Raw genomic sequence first — 11,633 nt, 5'->3', positions numbered from 1 at the left:
GTGTGTGTGTATGTTCATGCGATCGTAGCCTTTCAAGCGTCTCACTTTTCTGCACCGAGCTGTGCGGCGCAAGGTTAATTGCCTTGGGATTTTTCCACATGAGATCATTGACTCGCGGCGTTGGAGCACGCAGATTTCCATGAACGCGGAATTATCGGCAGAAGATTTGACGTTATTGGCGTCGTAATCAATGCGACCTTTAACTCTTATTAATTCAGGCATTTCTGCAGGAGGATCTGCATTTGGCGAGAGAATCTTATATATAGAAAGCTATTCCAACTACGAGCAAAATGATGGACAAATTAGAGAATAAACAATTTGTGTTACACTCATTTTTTATTGTGTCATAGGAATGCTATTGAGTGTTGAGCCATTTCACGCAGTTAGTTTTGCTATTGTTCGCACCTCATTCTAGCTTTATAACCACGAGATTGTCGTTGCTGCAACGCGAGTAGGATATTATGGATTAAAAAAATACTTTGGCGAGCAAGTTTCGTTTTTATTGCGTGCTCGGCGACGCGTAGTCGTCGTTACATCGTCGCAGCGACACGCTTATCGCTGTAATGTCGTTTTATATCCTGTTTTACAAAGATCGGTATTGCCTTACTGTCCGGGGTACCGTATTCTTCTTCACGGGAATGCCAGGTTTTTCACGACCGGGTTTGCCTCCACTCGCGAACCTAGACCGTTCGATAAAGCGCGATCCGCGCCGCGCATTCCGAGATCCTCCAAGTTATCCATTAGCCTTAAAAGCTGCGCGCCATTTGATCGCGGTCATTTTTCATCGCGCACGGGGAAGGATATAAAATCCAGAGTCATCCCCGTCCATCGATTTCCGATCCAACGACGCGCCGGCCGTAACAATGTGATCGGCGGCACCGAGATATCCTCGCGAGACAAGATCGTGATGTTTGCACAACAGCGACGCGAGTTCGGCTATTTATATGCATATCTTCTCGATGCCTGTCATATCGCCGATAGCGATCATCCATTGGTCATTGAGCATGTGCGTACGACGGCGCGCGGGATCTTGGACATCATTCCAGCCACGGCCACTTTGATTGCGAATATTTCTCTCGTAACGGCGCATCTTCGACGTGGTCGGCCGACTTGGTCGTTAAAGGGGACACCTCGCCGCCTTCGGAGCGAGAGAGAAAAGGAAAAAAAGAAGAGAGAGAGAGAGAGAGAGAGAGAGAAGTCGTCTTATTCTCCTTATTTTCCTTACACGCGATCGTCCCGCAGGTATACCGGGCGCGACGGTGGACTAGCTATCGCTTCTAGATGTACCCGAGCACCGAGTATATCTTCCCGACACGACGTGCCATGAAGATATTATTGGCACTTCGTGCTACCACGTAGCATACACTCTCTGGCCCGTTTCTTCCCCATAACGTCCCGCTCCCCAGCGACGACGACGACGACGACGTCGTACGTGTGCTATAGCGATTCGACCCAGAGGGTATCCGAGAGCGTGCCGTGACATTACCGGTACCTGTACTGCCTATCGCGGGGCTACTGATCCGTAGAGGAATTCCGCCAGGTAGGCAGGTATATGTTTGATCTTCGAGATGATTGCACGCCAAGCATACACACACATAATAATGCACGCACACGCGCATCCCGTGTCGGCGCGTCGCAATGAAACTCCCCGATCAGTGGCCGTGCTTACCTGCTTTGTGCACGAAACTGGTTGCATTTTACGTTATCTGTCCCCTCGCCTCGTCCCGCATTCTCGAAAGCATGTACATTCGTTATCCGATTGTGCTACCCCGCGTTATTGTCGCGCGGGATATTAATGCTGATATACGACGAGGACTTGCAAATATGTCGCACCGCAGTGCGTTTCTTACATGCGCGTTCAGCGTTTGCGCGTCGTTAAGAACACGGCGCGGGGAACGGTTAATCAATTGGGAAAAAGAAGGTTCGTTAAATCGAATATCTCGTTAATGCAACGGAAGCAACGAGAATAAGAAATATAATCGGCACTTGTTTGGATACCGTGAATATTCACAAATTTGTTATATGGAAAAGCGATTATTTTAATAAAAAAGAAAATAAATATAATAGAAAACGAGTTTTAGTCGAATAATTCGAATAAATCGTATATTTTAATTTTGAAGTAACTGCTATAATCTATTCATTATAAGTTACAGACACACGAACGAACACGGTGTAATGACGTTTATTATCGATTGAACTTTATTGGACGAAGCTTAATAAAACTCGGACGAGAATTCGGATTTTTATCAATCTGTCGTATCTCCCGGCACTTTAGTCGTAGTAATAGTCGAGGCGAATTCCGCTTTGCGTACAGGAGGTAACGATTTATCGCGATAAAATTGCCCATTTCGTTCGTATACGCAAGCGGCCCGACTTCGACTGGCTATAGAGCCATTACGGATTTGATTTCTACTTAAAATCTCTCCGCCGCGCACTGCTGGACGCTAGAAGTAGCTCTAAAACGTACGTCGGCCTCAGCATTTTCTACAGCGTCGCGTACAAACATTAGACGAATGGCGAGACGCCGAAGAAGTAATCGCACCAAGAGCTTTTTTACATTTTGGCGAGGATGCGAATGTTACATAAATACGAATTGACATTTCAATTTTCGATCGACCATGCGGCAGTAACTACCGATCTACAGATAGGAACATTTCGTCCCTATATTACAGACGACCCAAATGTGTCACAATCGATATTCGACGCTATTACGACGAAAAAATGTTGAACGGCAAGAAACTCTTCGACATTCGTTCGCCAGATATATGTGAATAATCGGTCGCGCAATTTGGCACGTCGATTATCTTGTTCAGCATAAAAATAATATGCGTCGAAATATGCGGTATGACGCGATCACGACTTTGACACGTAATTCCCGAAAATAAAAGTGCCCTCCGCAGCGATCCTTCTGCAAGCCAGTCCGACGTGGCGATTTTCCCACTTTCCCCTCGCAAAGTACAGCGCGGAATGAACACTGTCCGTTCCTTAATGGTCCGCGATTTCGTGGTGCTGCAGTTGCATTTGAATCACGTAAAAAATAGAGTGCTTTTTAGATGCGATAGTTAAACGGAGTTAGTGGGTACGAAGCGTCGCGAACGACGTTTGCACGGTTTACGAGCGATTCGCGCCGCAAAGCCGTACGCTTTGTGGCCGGTTAATGTACCGGATTTCAGGATTCGACGATCCATACTCTAACCGATTGGAACCTCGGTTATAACCGTCTTTGAAATCGTCTTCGCGAGAACCCTTCGCATCATTTCCGCCAGAACCTTAAGTAAGATTCTATCGATAGTGACTTGAGAAAATTGTTAAAAAATTGTCTTTACTACGATTTATTATTTCTACTAGGTGTATGTCCGTCGTTTTATTTTGTTAGACATTATTGCTGAAACAACATCTTTTGATATTTTTCGGATTTAAATTTTTCCATGAAATTGCAAATCCATAAACTCGCAAAATGAGATGTAAGCGAAGAAGTTTACACTTGAATATTTCTCGAGTGAGAACGAGCCTCTCTAGAAACGTCTGCTGCGACGACAGCATGTTTCGTAGTGTGCTTTATGCTTTGAGCAAATCAAGGAAGTAGCTACGAGCCGCGTAAATATCTTCGAGTTTGCGCGATACCGGTACGCACAGGAAATTGATGTTTGTCGACACTGGTATCCGATAATCGCGGGCATCCTGAATTTGTTGATCCACCGGCTCGGTGAGCCGCGTTTGCTCTGCATCTTGCCGAAGTCCAGAATGACCACCGGCCTTAGCCCACCTCAGTCGTAGCCTACGCCGCAAGAACATCAAGTTTGCGGGTTCCCGCGGGAAACCCCGAATGGGGCTCGCTATAACTACCGAGGTTATATACGTCACGTAATTGCAGAGGCGTAGGTATTACGTTCACGGGTCCAACTAATTATTTTCACATCTTGCCGCGATCTTATTCTCTCGTATTGTTTAAGGTGACGATTAAAAGCACCTCACAAAAGCTGCGGTAATTACATATCACTGTAATCTATTAATACATGATCTCGCAATTAGGGAGGGTATTCTTTGCAATTACAGAGAATATCGCATATTGTTACAAGTTACATCTGTATTTGAAAAATGCGAGATTCTAGGGTGACGAAATTGTACCTATATCGCATTTTTTCGTTTCACAATGTTATATTTTCTCTAACCATGATGTTATTTTTTCTGTTTCAGGTGAGTACCAACACTACCAATTTACTTGGGGCACATCGCCCTATCAGGTTTGATATATCGTTTCGATCCGCGCGCATCCTGGAGGTAAGGTTTATCTCGCTTCCTCTTGCAATGTTTCGATAATACTGTCAGCCGATCGATCCTCGTCACCTTGTCGAGATATCTACCGGCCAACTCTGGAGGCTGACCGAAGGGCGCTAAGGTCTTCTTTTCGCGGCGCACTTCATAAATCCGTGTCTGACCGCTATCGGGGCGATCGCGCGTCACGTCGCGGTGTAAATAAATAAAGCATGAAACAATATCGGTGCCATCTCGGGCCCTTGCGCTGGGTGGTGACCGTTCGCGGATAGCGTCATTAATAATCACGAGGGCCGCGAAAGATCAAGGATGAGCCGGAAAGGGAACGAGGCGAGAAGTAAGGGGGAACGGTCGCGACCGGGGAAGATACCGGAGAGGGGGAGGGGGCGATGGACCCGCTATTAAACATATCATAAAGGCGCTCTCGGAGGCAGGTTTCGTGTGACGTGGCACGCACGCCGAATCCCGGTTCTTCGTAGGAATGTGCGCGTGCTTTATGCGAGAAGAAGGACGCCAGGCTCTTGAGAAAATATTATCGTCGATGAAGCGCGCGAATTAACAAAATACGACGAACCGAGATTATTCTTGGCTGAGTGTAATTAATATCACGGTGGTTTATTCTTGCACGCGCGAGCGGCGTGTCAATTAAATTACTGTCAGTAGGTGTAGTTTATATTTGTGGATTCCGGTTTGCGCTGAGGTGCGTTGGGGATACGTGCATATTTCTACCCGTTGCAATTAAGTGTTGAGACGTAACTTTCATCACGCCAGAAATATGTATCTTATATTTATTTATTTCGCTTTATTTTGAATTTTTTTTACATTCAGGTTTGCGATTATAATATTAACGTGTTTGGTGATATCGTCCTCGATAAGATTTCAGTATAATATTGCTCGATACTATAAAAACATGATCTGTATCACCATATATTATTATGTGTAATATTTGTCAGAAACATATTTATTTTTACAATATTATTATATCCGATATGAAAATTATGAAATCCAAATATGTGGAGTATCGATAGAAATGAGAGATAAGAACGTGGGCGTAGAGCCCATCGAGAAGAATCCACGAGCAAATGTGGCAGATTATTCACGTTACGAATACAGCTTTCAAGTTGTTCTCGTAGCGTATGACGTTTATCGAACATGAGTAGTAGTTTGTCATCGCTCCACGCGGTGCATAGCGTATTTAACAACTCGTATTTGCCTTGGTATTAATCCGATCCCGAAGCTCTTCGGGTTTACACGACGATCGCGCTTAAGGGATTAACGCGTAAAGCCACGCGAAACGTCGGCTCGCAGCGAGCCGTAGCGGTGAGCTATATAAAAAAAAAGTAAAAAGATAACAGAGTGCACGAACGGGAAGTAACGCGCACCCCAGCTTCTCTTGTCGACTAGGTTTAATCTCGGGGGTTCACACACGAATCGGACGATAGGATTCTCGCGCGCGCACAATGTACTGTCTCGCTTCATCCCGTGTTATTGCGATCCTACGGGTCCCAGAATAAAAATTATAACAGGTGTTCCCGTATCAAGTTTATCACGGAGACGTACGTATGTATTGGCAAATCTCTCGTGACCGTGAAAAGAAATTGATTTTATTAGAAACGAGTCGACAATGTTTGTCAACCTGCAGTTAATCGTACTTTGAACATTCATATCACATTTTTCCAATTTAGTCCGTATATTTGTGATTCGAGAAAGAATTTTTATAAGACGGACTATATAATATGATTATTGATATCGCGATTTCCAATTCAATGCTTCCTGAGAGCGCTTCTTTCCGTCCCATATCTCGACAATAAATGTGACTTCTGCTTCTACGCATTTAACATTTTCCCGAGATACAATATATAACGCGATATGCGAACGATATTGCGTCTACTTATCTGAGACGATCATATCGTATCGATGCAGCGTCGTTAAGGTGAGTCCCCTCGTCGCATGGTTACGCATTACACGTTGCTGTTTACCCCTCCCTCCTCCATTTACGGAGAGCAGAACGGAACATACAGATGTATAAATCAAGCAGGATACGTTGATAGAGGCAATAAGGGTTCGAGGAATGGGAATGGCAAAGAGAAAGGGAGAAAAAGTTGGAGGTGAAAGGAATTTCGCGGGGAGGAGGAAAATCGGGAGGGAAAAGCGGGGTGGAACAAAAGTGTACGTGCACGCGCGAGTGCGCGAATGTATGAGGGTGAAGAGAAGTCTGGGGAGAGAGGAATTGACGGGAGAAACAGACTTATATTGCGCCATGTGTAGTTCCGTGGACGTTAGCCGAGGAATTCGAACGTAGGCTAAGGCTTGCAGAAGAGACCAGGGACGAGAGAGGAGGCCCAGTGGGCGAGTCGAACAACGGCTGCCAAATTAATGGCACCCCCCGTCCCACATTTCTCGATTTCTCTCGACTACGAGGCTCTCTCTCTCTCTCTCTTTCTCTTTTTCTCTTGCTCTCGGTCACACTTCTCTTACTCTTGCCTCTCTCTTTTCTCCGCGTGATCCTGCGCGCCAGGTCGCCCACCTGGCGATATTGGAACGACCACCGAATTACCGATAAATAACTGGCTATTGAATTATTATCGGACATTCCAGTGACTGCACCGTTGGCCTTATAACTCGGGATGCGTTGTTTGCGTCGATTCGAGTATTGCTCCTATGGGAGATCGTTTTGCTCGGTGCCTTTCGTCGTACGAGAATGTATCGATGCCTCGGAACGGGAACTGAGAATGTCGCTTCGCGGCTTGCACTCGATGGGTATTTTATGTACGGTTACGGGACACTCGTCTCTTTTCACCTCCGAGTCATAGAATGATGAGTTTGTTGTCTCTCGTGCCAAAGCGTTCGATGGTAGTGGTAAAGGGATGGTAGCGATCGTAAGGAAGAAAACTCGACGCTCTCATCTTTTCTTTCCGAGGCGAACCGAAAACGCGAGCTTGACGGTGAATGCTGCCATTAAAACTTGCCATGATGTAAAGCGTGTACTTGTACTGGTGTACATGCCACCGCTTTTAATTGGCAACATAAATCGCGCGGTCTCAAAAGCAACCTTCCGAGCGCGAATCGTTAATTTGTTAATAAACTTGCACGGGTGAAAGACTGAGCGAATCGAATGTTAACTAATTGCGGTTATTAGTGCATCGAGCATAATATCTTGGTACATACGCGCAGCATTCTCAGCAGCATGCTTAATAATCGTCTTGCCAAGCATTACGGTATGGCGCAAAGAATACCCTCGGTTAATGTATAGGTGTAGGAATTGCTTCTTGCCATCAATCACGAATTTCATTTCATTAATGATGCAATTGCAAACGTGGTATCGCTCGTAATAATAAATGATTTGAGCTTTACTAAAATTGAAAACAGATCGCGGTTTTGACTAAGCAATAATTACGTTAATCATGTTATTTGCGAATAACCGATGCGGATAATATGCAAATCATGGTCGGTGCAAAACAAAAGCCCCGTTTCTGCGGTAAATATTTATTTGCGTTTTGGAGAAAAGCCTTTCAAAGTGGAATTATTGAATGTGAGCTTCCACGACATTTTATTTGTTAGACCGTTTATTTTGCATAGCATCGTTATACACTTTGCGCATTAAGTTAACACGTAATCTTGACGCATGGCCGGCTTGTTGGAAAAAAATTTTTATTTTACGCTCTCTCGATGCGTTTTGCTTTCCGTTGCGCCCGATGGAGCAAGAGCTCGCGGGACCCGCGCGATTGGTTAGTTATTGCCGGATTCAACCTATAAATATGCGTGGCCATTAACGCATTTATAAATTTTCAAGAGAGCAAGGGAATCCGTGGAACCGTTTTATTGAGGTTTAATTAATGAGCGTCATTATTACTTGGAGCCCTGGCAATAACCGACCGGTCCTTTCATTATCGTCCAAATTTTTATGTCGCTAAAATTAACGTGTCAGAATGGCAACGTAATCCGCGCGGACCGACCGGCGCGGTCGTCTCGCTGTCCCGAAAAAAATTTTTACTTTATGTCCTCCTGCTACCTTTCGAAGGTCTAAAGGTATTTATCGAAGATGCATGGCTCTCGTGTGCACGTGGCCTACATAGTAGGGCAGTAGGTACCGATATGGTTGGTATACATTATCCTATGTATTCCCGTATCTACAATATGTAACTTACCTTCCTCTCCCTTTACCTTATCTCCTCTCTCTCTCTCTCTCTCTCTCTCTCTCTCTCTCTCTCTCTCTCTCTATGTCTGTCTCACTTGTATATATGTGTGCACGTGTTCGAATTCACGGACACACGTGCAGCTGAGTCGCTGCGAATGCCCGTCCACGAGCATACCGTAGTGCATTATGTACCGTGCTCGAGAAGTTCGGAGACCATAAAGAAAGATTCATGACGATCGGTCCATTATCAGGCTCGCGAGCAAAGTTAGAGTTTTTGTTATGGTGACACCGCGAAACCATTTTTTTTCTCGAATTTTAGCATTTCGAGTGAGGAGACGAAGAGAGGAGATATCTGTAATTATGGTAATACTGACGAAATGAAACAAATGCGAAAGTTAAATTAAATTAAAATAACGTACTTGAAAATACGGTACGATTCAGCGAGAATTGTTGTTGCAACGTGTAACAACACATTATCGAATATTCTCGCAATATGTATTTAGAATAATATATTATTGCTGCGTTGGCAAAGGAAAATTATTCCGTTGTTTTCTCGCTGTGCCACAGTTTATAATTAATCGATTCATAATTAATAGAAAATTTGAATTCGTTCACTCCATGTTCTGGTTTATTCGGTAAAAGGCACGCGATACGTTGCGGCAGTGTAATCGCCGATATTCGATTGGTATCGCACATTTCTCGAAACAGTTTAACCTGTTCTCCCGGCGAAGAAACGGATTCCGCAGTACGAGCCTCAAACACCCGATACACGATTTAGCCGAGCGCGAAGCGATAGCTCCAACATCGTAGACCGAGCAGGAAGGGCAGGAAGGATGGGCCGATGTTTCACACTCCATCTCCTGCCACTCCTGGATCGTCTGTTCCTGCCTCTGGCGGCCAACCGGTGTTGGATTCCCGGTACTCGCTTCGCTCTTTTTATTTCCTTTAACCTTATTCCGCCTCTTCACCCCCGTGGCCGCGCCACGCCACCGCGAGATCATTTCCCGGCAAAATAATTTATACCCACTCACCGAATGCACTGGCGAGGGAACTTATCGAGCGACCTTCGAACGGTAATCCGGGGGAGTTGCACGATGCCGACGAAGGGCCCGAACGTCTGTAATGCGCTAGAGGCTACGGTCGGTTAAAGTTACTGATGTAAATACGCGAATCGTTAACAAAAGATTCTGCACCAAGATACTGCACTAATAATATTTATTTCTAGTATAGCGTATTATTGTTTGCTTATTTTTTAAATTTGCATAATCAATTACAAGCTTTCGTAAAAAAAAACGCGCGGTTATCGAAAACAGTTTGTCACTATCTTTTCTTTGACGACAGATTCGATAGTATACCAATGGGAATTAAATCGCGCTCGCGTGTGAAAGTTTCAGTCTTCGCGCGCGAGAAGTGCAAACAAAAAGTTTTAAATCGCTCAAACGTGATCGCGGCGGAGAAGTACAACAGCGAAGAACGAATCTTCCTCGAGAGTTCCAGGTGTCCGTAGAACAGGAGGGAGAAGGTGGAAGTGTAAACGATCAAAGAGTAATGCGTCACGAACGACACCTGCGGAATTTCCTGCGGTTTGACTTTTCTATGGATTAGTAAGAAACAAAGTCACTTCGAAGAAGAAGAAGATAACAGACGGTTACCTGGGCCTCCAGGTAATAAGATAGTGTGTTTTTTGCCGTAATCCTGAGAAATACGGGGGCACGAAGACAAATTGGATAATTGAAAAAGCATTTGGTTCATAACTTTATGAAAACTTTATTCATTCACTACTGGCAAATGCCGCAATCCATGACTTTTGTCGGGGAAAAGAGTTTATTCGGGTCAACTTTCTTTCGAAATCAGATCGGGGCGCGTTGAATTGAGAGAATGAACACGAATATTGAACGAGATTATTGACGAGCGCAATATCTTTAATATGGCAGTGCGGGAACATGAGGAAAATAAGCCGTAAACATTTCGTACAATTTATTTTCTTCTCGTTACATATATTACGCTGCATACCATCGATATATTTTCTCGCGGTCGTTCTTAGCGATCTACCGAGCCATACGCCGGAACGCACAGCGGCAAGTTGGTACAATTAAAATTTAAAAATACAAGGGGGTTTTTCGCGAGATCTCGCCTTCGTTCCCTCTCATTAACGGCGGGAATAATGAAGCACGCTGCAGCCTGCAATAAACACTTCTGAAATTGGTTATTTTCCTAGGCGCCTTGACGAAGGTAATTGTACGTCAACCGCAGAGATTACCATCGTTACGATTGCTCTTTGTTTTCATGCTCCTCGTGCCTCCGTACCCTCTTCCTTTATTCTTTCACCTTTTGTTTTTCGTTTTCGTGCATTCTTTCATCGCAGTTCCGGATGATTATGCGCGGAGAAATCGCAATTTCTCGCGATTCTTTGCGCTCCAATTGTCAGGAACGTAATCGGTGATGATGTTCGATTGAGAAGATTGTGACCCTAATTGACTCAGACGATCCGTTTTCGATTGGCAAAAGTAGCGGTACATCGAAGTTGCACAGTCGTACTTCGCCCAGTGCAGCTTTAATGCGTTCACGAATGTCCAGCTTAATCCCATACACGTGGCGTTTTATTCAAGCGAACGTTTCGTCTTGCCGTGTGTTTGTGATGCACTTGGATTAATTGCATCGGATGTATGAAATACATTACAGTGAATGCAGCATTGTCGGATTGAATTGTCAGACGGAACAAACAAATAAAACCTGGCAACTGGACATTCGATATTGTCGCTCGAGACGCGAATATAAGCGTTTTGCAAAATATGTTTACAGATGATAACCTTATGGATTAAATCCTTAAGTAAAAAACTCGATACAATTCATCTCTTCAGCTGTTTTTATTGCTTTACAATTTTTTTGTTTTTTTTTTTATTTAACAAAATATTACGAATAAAATTAACGAAACAAAAGATAAAAGAGTGATTTGTTTACAGATGAAAATTTTTTTATCGAGAGTTTCAGAATTTGACAATTAGCGGAAGTAAGAGGATATTGGATAGTAGATTACTTTTATACGTCGAAAAAAAGTTTTTGCTTTGCAGGATTGCTTTAAAATTGTTTGACATGTTGCTGTCGTGTGCATTTTTAAGCGGCAATTACGGCGTAAAGCGGCTTTACTGAAAATGTGTATATACAGTACAATTCTTCATCACCGGGTGTTTTTCCAAGGGGAAATTATCCGTCCATAAAA

The sequence above is a fragment of the Solenopsis invicta genome, chromosome 3 (assembly GCF_016802725.1).
Source record: "Solenopsis invicta isolate M01_SB chromosome 3, UNIL_Sinv_3.0, whole genome shotgun sequence".
Lineage (NCBI taxonomy): Eukaryota > Metazoa > Arthropoda > Insecta > Hymenoptera > Formicidae > Solenopsis > Solenopsis invicta.
This window is presented reverse-complemented; position numbering follows the sequence as displayed.